Source organism: Nicotiana attenuata, unplaced genomic scaffold (assembly GCF_001879085.1).
Source record: "Nicotiana attenuata strain UT unplaced genomic scaffold, NIATTr2, whole genome shotgun sequence".
Classification (NCBI taxonomy): Eukaryota; Viridiplantae; Streptophyta; class Magnoliopsida; order Solanales; family Solanaceae; genus Nicotiana; species Nicotiana attenuata.
This window is the reverse complement of record NW_017670563.1, coordinates 105,193-119,451: the sequence shown is the minus strand read 5'-3', so window position 1 is coordinate 119,451 and position 14,259 is coordinate 105,193.

Genomic DNA, 14,259 nt, shown 5'->3' with positions numbered 1-14,259 from the left:
GAGAAGTTCCACACACATGAAATCAAACAACAAGGAACTGTAAATAGAACGAATTCACTCACTCTCAGCAAAGAACATTCATATGCCACACAGATACACCATAAGCTTGCCCTTAGTGTAATACTCTACTAATCGAGTTGTTCAGTCTAAGATCAATAGGGCTTTATTTGGTTGTAATGTAGGCTACGGGACGGGTATGATGCATTTAGATATAAGAGTGACTACACCTCCCTAAGCACTTTAATACATACATTTTCTCAATTAAACCTCATCTTTATGTCACCCCAAAATTCCACCTTCCATCAATGTAACTATCCCATTCTTCTTTAAGCACACTTGCATCAAGAGCCACCACTTATCTATGAGTTTTTTTTTTAATTCAATTCAAGTGGCTCTTCCTTTTTCAAAACAGTGCACCTTTCTCCTTATTCAATTAGTTCCACTCAAAAGCCAAACCAACCACCCCACACTTTAACTTTTACCAAGTTCATAACAATTCCAGTGCTCATGAGAGGTAAAAAGGTTCAAATAGATGGTTAATTCAAACAAATGGGTAAGGCTTGTAATGTGGTTGCCAAAGAAAAAGGATTATAGGCTCAAAGAGGTTAACTATGGTAATATGTACAGGTGGATTCATGATTATATAGGCTACACAAAGGAATGCCTAAATCATCTCTAAGACCAAACAACTTCTATTTCGCTTTGCACACACACGGGGCAAATTCTAGGTATCGCATGCAAGCATAGAATACGTGTATTACCTCACGCACACTTGGCATGTAACTCATTCCGAATTAGTTTGTCAACACATTCACATGAGCGTTCAAGTAATACAAAGTGTGCAAAATTAAGGCATAAGATTAAAAGTCTACATGTGAGCCTAGACGTCGCACCCTCAAGTTCGTTTTAAGTATTTGCAGGTATGTACACCACGGGATGCATTCTTGCCCTCAACCATCTTAGCCCAAAAGAGTCCTAAGGGTCCTAAACTCTATTAAAGAAAAATCTACCTAACCCGGTTCAAGAAAAATCCTTGGAAAAGAACCGTGGTCAAAAAAAAAAACCAAGGGGGAATTACTACACTATCTAAAAAGAAAATAAAATAAAAAAATCTTTTTGGCTTTTTTTTATTAGACTACTTCCCTCAAGAATATTATTTAAGTGGTCCGTAATCAGGAAGAGTCTCCTACCTTTTTTTTATCCGACCTTAACCCTCAAGAAACCCGTCGACAAGTGTCCGTCATTGGGCCAAGTCGGTGACGTCTAAGCTACATACACAACAATACATATATACACTAACCATACATACACTAACTCAAGTCTCCCACCCCACACACAAAGAGTATGGCATGTCCTCATGTTGTAAAATAATTAAAGCGCAGAAGGGTAAGAGAAATTCCCTGGTCATCAGTCGGAGTCAGAGACGGTGTTGGGGTCCAATTTACAGGCCCTCCCTATAGCGCGGAACCAAGCCATCATCCGGCTATCAGACCTGGCTTGCCGTCTAGACATGGCATCCAAACGTACATGCAGGCCATCCACCAAGGTGAGAAGTTCTGCCACCTCTTCCTCCAAAGCAGGCAACCTGGGTCGGCTGGAGTATGATCTAGAGAACTCCCCCCCAGTTTGGGGTTGCCGAGAGGATCCGGCAGCATCATAAGATCTCCTGGGTGGTACCATGGGTGCTGGGACGTCATCATCGTCGTCAAGCTCAATGGGAGTGGGTGCATCTCTGCCCACTTTGATCTTCGAAGCTCTGAATGTTGTTCTTGTGGGCAAAGTTCCATCCGTAGAACTGGCGGGGACATTAGCCAGCAGACATAACCTCGTCACAAGTGAGGGGAAGTAAAACCCCTTAGTCATCAGAGGTGACTGGAGGATCATTTCATCTCCAATGATTTTAGCAACATCAACGTCCTTCCTGGTTACGAAGCACCAAACCAATAGAGCCCGTAAGCTGTTCACATCTGACGTGTTGCCCGTGGGCAATAACCTGCTGCAAATAATGGTGAACCAGCACTTAGCCTCCCATGTGAATGACTTGGAATGAACGGTCATGTACTCCTGTATCCAAACTGGCCATCCCCCTGAGCATATGGACTCAATCAGAGTGTCCCAATCGACCCCTGGAGAATTGTGGTAATAATCATTGTCACCAGTGAACGGAGGCAGCTGCAGGACCTGGCGAATTTTCTGTACTGAGGCATCTACTTCTTTGCCCCGCACCACCACAGAACGGCACATATGTTCTGGGCAGTTCGCGTAGAACTCCCGGACTATCATTGGGTTTGTCGTTTCAGGTTCATCAAACAAGTACTCCATCCCCCTCCGGCGGATTTCCTCGTACATGTTCGGTTTTTCGGCACGGAGGGCGGCCCTGTCAATACCAATCTCCGGGACAAAGCTTTTTGTGGCTTTCGCATGAAACTTGTCCTGGGCCTCCTCGGACGTGAACCGGGTGGCATCATAAGTCGGCCCGTCAGAAGTGCTTTCTGAGTTCCTACGCTTCTTTCGGGCCATAGTACCTGCAAGTAATTCATCATAACTATCAGGGGCAGCCAAACATGTGCCAGTCGGATGGATACTCAGACTTCGCCACCCGCTGGCACCAAACAGTTACCCAAAGTGGACAACATCCACTATTGTCCCCACACCACTTATCAATGGTACAATTCCGCCATATAAGACCCCCCCCCGGCAAGCTTTCACCAATAAATACAGTTAAATGCTACCACCACCCACCCCACACAAAAATTGTCAACTAGGAATACACCCCCACATCTACACAAATCAACTCCAAACACCAACTACAACACCAAACTTGGAGTCTAAAACCCCATTGCAACCAAAATCAAGAATTATATACAATAATCACTACATAATGCAAAATACATACAACACAAGGAAAAGTAGAAAAACTTACTTGATGATTACCGCGGAGTCTTGGAAAAAAATTTGGAGGGTTGTGGATGGGTAGGGGGTGGGGCATTTTTTTAGGGATGGGGTTTGTGGATGGGTAGGGTTTGGATGGGGAAGGGGGGTAAGAAGAAGGAGTAATGGGGGTTTTGGGTTATGGGAAGAAGAAGAAGGAAGAGAGAGTGGGTTGTTGGGAAGAAGAAGAAGAAGGGGGAATGAATAAGGAGGATTTGGGAAGACGAAGAAGAAGAATGGAGAAATTGAGAGAGAAGATGAGAGAAGATAGAGAGAAGAGAAGGAAAAGGGGCGGTTGGTAATGGGTGGGGTGGGATTAGGTGAGGGTAATTAAAGGGGGGGGAAGAATAGAAAACAAAAAATAAAAAAAAATTCTACAAATCGTACCTGGGCCTGGCCCGACCTACCGCGATCACACCGCGGTTACGCCGCGACCGCGGTGGACCAACTTCAGAGAGGGTCTCTGACCGCGGTTACGCCGCGACCGCGGTGAACCAACTTTAAAGAGGGTCTCTGACTGCGGTTACGCCGCGACCGCGGTGGACCTGTTCTTGGATGCCAATTTCGAGGTTCTTTTTATTGTTTTGCCCCTTAGGCACTATTTTTACCTCTTTTAATGCCTACCTTACCCATGTTATGCCCAGGCTCGTGATGCAAAGTCCTCCGTACTAACCTGCATATATACAACATGTTAGAAATTCTACTATCGTGGGTTGCCTCCTATGAAGCGCCTGATTTAAAGTCGCGGCACGACGCAGCACGAGCACAAGATTCGCTCAACCTCTCTCTCTCTCTTTTTTTTTATTTTTTTATATGACATTACAGACTACACTTAAAACACACTCGTGGGTTGCCTCCCACACAGCGCCTGATTTAACGTCGCGGCACGACGCATGTGAGCGCATTTAAGGCTCGCTCGACCTCTGAGGTTCAGTCAGGTGGATCTCAGACCCATCCTTTGGTTCGTTCATGCCCACATATAGTTTTAATCTCTGCCCATTGACTCTAAATGTACGAGAGTCTTTCTCAGCGGCGTTCTCTACAGCACCTGAAGGGAATACTTCAACCACTCGAAACGGTCCAGACCATCTTGACTTAAGCTTACCAGGGAACAGCCGCAATCTTGAGTTATAGAGCAATATCATGTCCCCGGGTTTGAAATGTCTCTCAACAATGTTCTGGTCGTGTAACCTCTTCATTCTTTCCTTGTACAATCTTGTGCTATCAAAAGCAAGATGTTTGAACTCGTCAAGCTCATGCAACTCAGTGATTCTAGTTGTGCCTACAGCTTCAATATCTAAGTTCAACTGCTTCAATGCCCACCACGCTTTATGTTCAAGTTCCAATGGCAGGTGACAGGCCTTTCCAAACACCAACTTATACGGTGACATACCAATTGGTTTTCAAAACAGTGCACCTTTCTCCTTATTCAATTAGTTCCACTCAAAAGCCAAACCAACTACCCTACACTTTAACTTTTACAAAGTTCATAACAATTCAAGTGCTCATGAGAGGTGAAAAGGTTCAAATAGATGATTAATTCAAACAACTGGGTAAGGCTTGTAATGTGGTTGCCAAAGAAAAAGGATTATAGGCTCAAAGAGGTTAACTACGATACATAACAATTAGGTGGGTAAAATATACATATCTGGCTCAACAAGAAAATGCCTATATCACTTCCAAGACTGAACAACACTACTATTTCGCTTTGCAAACACATAGGGCAAGTTCTAGGCATCAAATGCAATGCACTGAATAATGCAAAATCTTACACACACATGGCACATAACTCACTCGGGATTGGATTCATAGACACTCCAGTCAAAGCAGTTAAGCAAAGTTAAGATAATACAATTTAAGGTACTTCTACAAGAGTCAAAAACTGAGCATAAGAGTCACAACCAAAGTACTCACTATTCTCAAGGCATAACCAAGTCAAGAGATATTGCTTCAATTCAAAGCACAACACAATGGCTCCTATTCCTAAAAAAAATTAACTACACCCGGTTCAAATAAAACCCTTGGAAAAGAACCGTGGGCTAAAGAAAAACCAAGGGGGAGGTACTACACTACCTAAAACAAAACAAAAAAAATCTTTTTGGTATTTTCTTTAGACTTACTTCCCTCAAGAAAATTGTCTAAAGGATCCGTCATCAGGAAGAGTCTACATATTTCATTTTTTTTAATTATTCAATTAAACTAACACAATTAAAATATCATAGAAAGTCACCCAGATAATCTCCTCACCCCACACTTAAAATTGTACATTGTCCCCAATGTACACCATACTAATAAGAGGGTAAAAGAAACTCCCCGGTAGGCCAAAGGCCGAAGCACTAGCAGCTCATTGGGCACTCAGGCTTCTCCCAAGCTTGGTCCTTCGTGCGGGTACCTCACACTTAGTTCCAACCATTTGGTTTGTTATTGCATCCTTCCAATACCTTTTCTTTCCATGCTCCTAGAAGAAGAAAAAAAAAATTGACACACTTTTCTCGCCACTTGGATGATATGAACTGGGCACCTAGCTTGAAATCAAGCTTGTGACCTCGAGCGATCGGTGGTGGTAAGTTGATGATCTAGCCAAGCTTTAAGTACTTCATTTTGCACTTCTTGGTTTTCATGTGAGGAATGTCATTTTGCCTCCTTGTTCCCTCAAATTGTAAGATGAATGGTTGTTGTCTTTCCTCCTTGCAATCCCTCATTGAGTCGTGTAGATCAATTCCCATATCACCACACAAGTCCAATGTTGAAAAATGCTTGGAATGCGACTTCAAACCTTCATTTTGCAATTTTTCTCGGATTTTGACATCCTCTTTTTCCCCCGGGCTAGAGTCAATCTCAACCAAATTTTCATTTACACCGGTTGACTCTAATCCTATTTTTTTCTCGGCATCATTAACACTCATGGAGTCGGTTGGCGGATGTTCAATTCTTGAATCCTCAAAGTAACGCTCACTTTCTTCCTCGGAATTGGACTCTTCTTGGTTTTGATCAAGTGCCACGGAAAGATTTTCGACTTCCACATCTAAGGAAAGTTCTTGGCTCTCATTAACTTCCGAGGCTTTTTGGACCTCTAAAGCTTCAAGCATTTCTCCCATTTGTGAGTGACACCTTTCAAGTGCCAAGTCATTTCGGAGACTATTTTCCAAAAGCTCCTCCAAGGCACTTTGTTCTTTGTTTCCTCCTTCAAGTAAACACTCCAAAATGAGCTTGAACTCTCCATTTCGGCCATGCTCAACTTCTTCAACTCCCATGGCCCTATAATTTTCATCACAAAAAGTAGAATCATCATAGTGGGGGCTTGGGGAAGGGAAGGACAAATAAGCACAATCATCCCAATGACCATTTTGAAAACCACACTTATCACAAATACTGCACTCATGGGTTTGAGATTGTGCGCACAATCCACCCCTGAGAGAATTTAAACAATTTTGCCACGAGTGTGGTCCTCCACAATAAGGACAAGGGTCATCAAAGTATGAACAACTACCATCCGACCAATTTTCATTATATGATGCCATTTTTCAAAACTTAAAGAAAATAAAACACGAACNTCCCATGTTCCCGGTGTTCGACTGTGACTGTGCTGGCCTGTACTGCTGAATTTTCGTTGACCCCATTCTGACCACCCTGTCTCTGGCCGCCATAATTTAGACACATATTTCATGTCTTCAGGGTAGTGATGATGATCGTGTTCTGCATTCCACTGATTACCAACTGGCTGACTAATGCAAGATGTGCACAAGCCCCCATTAGTAGTATCAACAATATGTACCTGCTGTTTCTGCCCTGACTCTTCCACCTTTTTGGTGAGTATGCTCATCTGTGTCAACAAGGTAGCCATATTTTCAGCCATAGAATTGGATGGATCTAAAGGCACTGAGTGCACCACTAGAGTGATAGGTGCAGTTCTGGTTATCCACCCCGAATTCTGTGCCATCTTGTCAAGCAAACTCTAGCCCTCTCTCCATGTCTTGCTCAAGAATGCCCCACCAGCTGAAGCATCAACAATGTTCTTTACGCTATCTGACAATCCCATGTAGAACCGCTGCCCCAACATTAGATCTGGAACACCATGGTGTGGACATATGACCAGCATCCCTTTAAAACGCTCCCATGTTTCATGCAAAGTCTCCATCGGTCTCTGTTTAAAGCTCAAAATCTCATCAATTTGTTGAGCAGTCTTGTTGGGTGGGTGGAACTTGTTGTGGAATTGCTTGACTAGTTCATCCCACGTTGCTATAGAATTTATGGGGAGTGAATTTAGCCAAGTCTGGGCAGCTCCTGTCACTGAGAATCGAAACAATAACAACTTGATTGCTTCCGGAGTTACATTGGGTTGCCTTTGGGTTTTGCAGATAGACAAGAAATTCTTCAAGTGCTGCTGAGGATCTTCAACTTGTGAACCCGAAAATAGTCCCTTATTCTGCAACAAGTGCAGCATGTTATTTGTGATTTGCAATGACTCAGCCTGTATCTGCGAGACTACTATCGCTGTGGATAGATTCTCAGCTGTGGGTTGTGCCCGTCATAGAGAGCAGCCTCTGGCACTATCGGTACTGCTGGGTTATCCTGGTTATCTCCCATGATTGTTTCGAATTGTGCAGTTGTTGGTTGTTGTTTGTTTTGTCGGTTGGCCCGATTCAAAGCCCTGAAAACTTTCTCGGGATCTGATAATGCTTCAAATACTTCACCAGATCTCGATGAGTTTCTAGGCATGGACCTGTGCAACCTAGTCAACAAACGTTAAAATTTTAATGTAAAAATTGGGTATAGAGAAAACTGACTACACTAAGAATTTTTGTACTTCTTTCAATTGTAATTGATAACACCGTTAATTCCCCGGCAACGGCGCCAAAATTTGATCACGCCCAACTATGCCTTATAAAAAGGACAATGCGGTCGTTGCAAATATGATCCTGTTTACAAGTCCGGAGTCGAATCCCACAGAGAATTAACCTATCAATTACCTTTGTTGGAATCACTAAATTCTTTATAATCAGCTTCCCCAAATGTTGTAAACAATAGTTGATGGTATTTCTAACAACTAAGACTGAAAGTAAATAAACTGCTGTAAACTAAATATGCTTGGGTTGTAAACAATAATGAGAAGGTTCTAAGGTAGTGATATCCCCTATTGATGGAATTCCTTCCGGTTATGTTTCATATAGATTCACCAAAATATCTCTATCAATCATGAGCACTCTTTTTACCGTAAATCTCTCCCGAGTAATCGCGATAATTTACTAGACGCACTCTCCCGAGATACGCTGGCTGACTTTGTTTATTACAGCTCACTTTAGATTACACCCAAGCTTCGTTATCCCTAATCCCGCCTTTAAACCTGCCGTTATAGATCCCTCTTATACTTTGGGAGTGGTGTTGTCCAACAATTACCTAAATATGCACTCTCTTACTAGTTATGCACACTAAATAGGCACAGCTAATTGAGGATCCTGTCAATTAACTACAACAAACACGTAGTTAAACAAATAGAGATTAACTGGCAAACTATATTAACATAATCAAGAAGTTCATCCTTCAATAGGTTCCATCAAAACCTTAGACTAAAGTACTTAGCTAGTCATAACAACGTAAGGATAAACTACGAAAATATTCATAATCGAAAAATAGCAAGAAAAAGAAGAGATAAAGAACTATGATGTTTTTGGGTGATCTCTCACACTTTTGTATCTTGCAAAAGTATTCTCCAAAACCAAGCTTGTCCTAATGTGGCCGAATTTCTACATCTTATAAAGGTTTTACACCAAGTTTTCCCGACTTGACACTTTGGTCCCTAAAGTTTTTTGCGTTTCGCCGCGGTCCCACCGCGGTTACGCCAGGACCGTGGCCAAAATGATCCTCTGAATCTGCAGCTCTACTCTGCCGCGGTCCAACCGCGGTTACGCCCGGACCGCGGCAGGCCATCTTCAGTTTTGGTTTTTTTGTCCTTTGCTTGGTGCATTTTGAGGGTATTATGTGATTGGCCTCCTTTTCTCCGTAATTGTTCCCAAAAATACTCCACTACTAGATATAGCCTGCAAAGCATGAAAAGCACTAATCAGAGCATTTGGTTATCACTTTTTACCATAAAGCTATACAAAAAATGTGATTCTTTAGGGCCTAATTATAGTCTAATTCACCTATTATCAACACCCCCACACTTAAATCTTTGCTCGTCCTCGAGCAAGTTGAACCACACTTCTAGGCCTAATCGTTTGATGCATTACCCTTTTTATGTCACACCTGCCATTATGATAGAACAACCTAAGCAGTGCAACAGTCACACCTCAGATGAAGACTCTAATGCCATGCCACACTCATGCTTACTCTATGTACTCAACACAGAAGTGAAGACTTGCTTTTTCTTCTTGAGTTAAATGCCCTCACATCACATTTTTTTGAGAGAAGTTCCACATACATGAAATCAACCAACAAGGAACTGTAGATAGAAAGAATTCACTCACTCTCAGCAAAGAACATTCATATGCCACACAGATACACCATAAGCTTGCCCTTAGTGTAATACTCTACTAATCGAGTTGCTCAGTCTAAGATCAATAGGGCTTCATTTGGTTGTAATGTAGGCTACGGGACGGGTAGAATTTAGATATGAGAGTGACTACACCTCCCTAAGCACTTTAATATATACATTTTATCAATTAAACCTCATCCTTATGTCATCCCAAAATTCCACCTTCACATCAGTGTAACTATCCCATTCTTCTTTAAGCACACTTGCGTCAAGAGCCACCACTTATTGAGGTATTATTATATATACATATTTTTTTTTTCAATTCAAGTGGCGCTTCCTTTTTCAAAACAGTGCACCTTTCTCCTTATTCATTTAGTTCCACTCGAAAGCCAAACCGACCACCCCACACTTTAATTTTTACAAGGTTCATAACAATTCAAGTGCTCATGAGAGGTGAAAAGGTTCAAATAGATAGTTAATTCAAACAAATGGGTAAGGATTGTAATGTGGTTGCCAAAGAAAAAGGATTATAGGCTCAAATAGGTTAACTATGGTAATATGTACAGGTGGATTAACGATTATATGGCTACACAAAGAAATGCCTATATCATCTCTAAAACCAAACAACTTCTGTTTCGCTTTGCACACACACGGGGCAAGTTCTAGATATCGCATGCAAGCATAGAATACATGTATTACCTCACACACACTTGGCATATAACTCAATCCGAAATTAGTTTGTCATCACATTCACGCGAGCGTTCAAGTAAGACAAGGTGTGCAAAATTAAGGCATAAAATTAAGAGTCTACCAAGAGCCTAGACGTCGCACCCTCAAGTTAGTTTTAAGTATTTGCAGGTATGTACATCACGGGATATATTCTTGCCCTCACCCATCTTAGCCCAAGAGAGTCCTAAGGGTCCTACAATCTATTAAAGAAAAATCTACCTAACCCGGTTCAAGAAAAGCCCTTGGAAAAGAACCGTGGTCAAAAGAAAAACCAAGGGAGAATTACTACACTACCTAAAAAGAAAATAAAAAAAAATCTTTTTGGCTTTTTGATTAGACTACTTCCCTCAAGAATACTGTCTAAGTGGTCCGTCATCAGGAAGAGTCTCCTACCTTTTCTATTTTTTTTTCCGACCTTAACCCTCAAGAAACCCGTCGACAAGTGTCCGTCGTTGGGCCAAGTCGGTGACGTCTAAGATACATACACAACAATACATATATACACTAACCCAAGTCTCCCACCCCCCACACACAAAGAGTATGGCATGTCCTCATGTCATAAAGCAAATAAAGCGCAGAAGGGTAAGAGAACTTCCCTGGTCATCAGTCGGAGTCAGAGACGGTGTTGGGATCCACGTTACAGGCCCTCCCTATAGCACGGAACCAAGCCATCACCTGGCTCTCAGACCTGGCCTGCCGTCTAGACAAGGCATCCAAACGAACATGCAGGCTATCTACCGAGGTGCGAAGTTCTACCACGTCTTCCTCCATAGAAGGCAACAAGGGTCGGCTGGAGTATGATCTAGAGGACGCCGCCCCAGTTTGGGGTTGCCGTGAGGATCCAGCTGCATCATAAGACCTCCTGGGTGGTGCCATGGGTGCTGGGGCGTCATCATCATCGTCCAGCTCAATGGGCGTAGGTGCATCTCTGCCCACTTTGATCTTTGACGCTCTAAAAGCTGTTTTTGGGGGTAAAGTGCCATCCGTAGGACTGACTGGGACATCAGCCAGCAGACATAACCGCGTCACAAGTGAGGGGAAGTAAAACCCCTTAGTCATCAGAGGCGACCGGAGGATCATTTCATCTCCAATGATTTTAGCAACATCAACGTCCTTCCTGGTCACGAAGCACCAAACCAATAGAGCCGTAAGCTATTCACATCTGTTGTGTTGCCCGTGGGCAATAACCTGCTGCAAATCATGGTGAACCAGCACTTAGCTTCCCATGTGAACGACTTGGAATACAGGGTCACGTTTTCCTGTATCTAAACTGGCCGTCCCCCTGAGCATATGGACTCAATCAGAGTGTCCCAATCGACCCCTGGAGAATTATGGTAATAATCATTAGCACCAGTGAACGGAGGCAGCTGCAAGACCTGGCGAATTTTCAGTACTGAGGCATCTACCACTTTGCCCCGCACAACCACAGAACGGCACATATGTTTCGGGCAGTTCGCGCAGAACTCCCGGACTATCATTGGGTTTGCCGTTTCAGGTTCATCGAACAAGAACTCCATCCCCTCCGGCGGATTTCCTCGTACATGTCCGGTTTTTCGACATGGAGGGCAGCCCTGTCAATACCAATCTCCGGGACAAAGCTTTTTGTGGCTTTCGCATGAAACCTGTCCTGGGCCTCCTCGGACGTGAACCGGGTGACATCATAATTCGGCACGTCAGAAGTGCTTTCTGAGTTCCTACGCTTCTTTCGGGCCATAGTACCTGCAATCAATTCATCATAACGATCAGGGGCAGCCAAACATGTGCCAGTCGGATGGATACTCAGACTTCGCCACCCGCTGGCACCAAACAGTTACCTTTTTTTTTTTCAAGCATGGCCAGTATAACTATCTAGTAAGGTGCCCAAAGTGGACAACATCCAGTATTGTCCCCACACCACTTATCAATGATACAATTCCGCCATATAAGACCCCCCTCCTCCCGCAAGCTTCCACCAATAAATACAGTTAAATGCTACCACCACCCACCCCACACAAAAATTGTCAACTAGGAATACACCCCCATATCTACGAAAATCAACCCCAAACACCAACTACAACACCAAACTTGGAGTCTAAAACCCCATTGCAACCAAAATCAAGAATTCTATACAATAATCACTATATAATGCAAAATACATACAACACAAGGAAAAGTAGAACAACTTACTTGAGGATTACCGTGGAGTCTTGGGAAAAATTTTGGGGGGTTATGTATGGGTAGGGGGTGGGGCATTTTTTTGGGGGGGGGGGGGTTGTGGAGAGGAGGGTTTGGATGGAGAAAGGAGTAAGAAGAAGGAAGAAAAACAATTGGGGGTTTTGGGTTATGGGGAGAAGAAGAGGGAAGAGAGAGTGGGTTTTGGGAAGAAGAAGAGAAAGGGGGAAGGAAGAGTTTGGGAAGAAGAAGAGAAAGAGAAGAATGGAGAAAAAGGGGCGGTGGTTATGGGTAGGGTAGGGTAGGTGAGGTTAATTAGGGGGGGGGGGAGGGGAAAGAGAGGGAACGAAAAGAGAAAAGGAAGAGAAAATTAAAATAAATTTTTTTTTCTGCATTTCGTACCTGGGCCTGGCCCGACCTACCGCGGTCCCACCGCGGTTACGCCGCGGCCGCGGTGAACTATCTTCAGAGAGGGTCTCTGACCGCGGTCCCACCGCGGTTACGCCGCGACTGCGGTGAACCAACTTCAGAGAGGGTCTCTGACCGCGGTTACGCCGCGACCGCGGTGAGCCTGTTCCTGGATGCCAATTTCGAGGTTCTTTTCATTGTTTTGCCCCTTAGGCACTATTTTTACCTCTTTTAATGCCTACCTTACCCATGTTATGCCCAGGATCGTGATGCAAAGTCCTCCGCACTAACCTGCATATATACAACATGTTAGAAATTCTACTATTATGGGTTGCCTCCCATGAAGCGCCTGATTTAAAGTCGCGGCACGACGTAGCACGAGCGCAAGATTCGCTCAACCTTTTTTTTTTTTTTGACATTACAGACTACACTTACAACACATTCGTGGGTTGCCTCCCACGCAGCGCCTGATTTAACGTCGCGGCACGACGCACGTGAGCGCATTTAAGGCTCGCTCGAACTCTGAGGTTCAGTCAGGTGGATCTCAGACCCTTCCTTTGGTTCGTTCATGCCCACATATAGTTTTAATCTCTGCCCATTGACTCTAAATGTACGAGAGTCTTTCTCAGCGGTGATCTCTAGAGCACCTGAAGGGAATACTTCAACCACTTGAAACGGTCCAGACCATCTTGACTTAAGCTTACCAGGGAACAGCCGCAATCTTGAGTTATAGAGCAATACCATGTCCCCGGGTTTGAAATGTCGCTCAACAATGTTCTGGTCGTGTAACCTCTTCATTCTTTCCTTGTACAATCTTGTGCTCTCAAAAGCAAGATATCTGAACTCGTCAAGCTCATGCAACTCAGTGATTCTAGTTGTGCCTGCATCTTCAATATCTAAGTTCAACTGCTTCAATGCCCACCACACTTTATGTTCAAGTTCCACTGGCAGGTGACAGGCCTTTACAAACACCAACTTATATGGTGACATACCAATTGGTGTTTTAAACGCAGTCTTGTAGGCCCAGAGTGCATCATCTAGCTTTCTCGCCCAATCAGTTCTTGTGGCATTCACAGTCTTGGTTAACACACTCTTTATCTCTCTGTTGGACACTTCAACCTACCCACTAGTTTGCGGGTGATACGGAGTAGCCACCTTGTGGCGTACGTCATACTTTGCAAGCAACTTTTCGAAGGCTCTATTACAGAAGTGAGTGCCTCCGTCGCTAATAATCGCTCGTGGTGTCCCGAATCGGGTGAATATATTCTTTTTCAAAAATTCCACCACCACTCTTTGCATCATTAGTGGGCAACGCAGTAGCTTCTACCCACTTGGACACGTAATCCACAGCAACATGTATTTATTACCAAAGGAGCTGATGAAGGGACCCGTGAAGTCAATCCCCCAGACATCAAACACTTCCACCTCTTGAATCGGGTTCATGGGCATCTCGTGGCGACGGGAAATGTTCCCAGTCCGCTGACATTCATTGCAGCCTTTCACCCAAAGGTGCGCATCTCTAAACACTGTTGGCCAAAAGAATCCGGCCTCAAGCACTTTCGCGG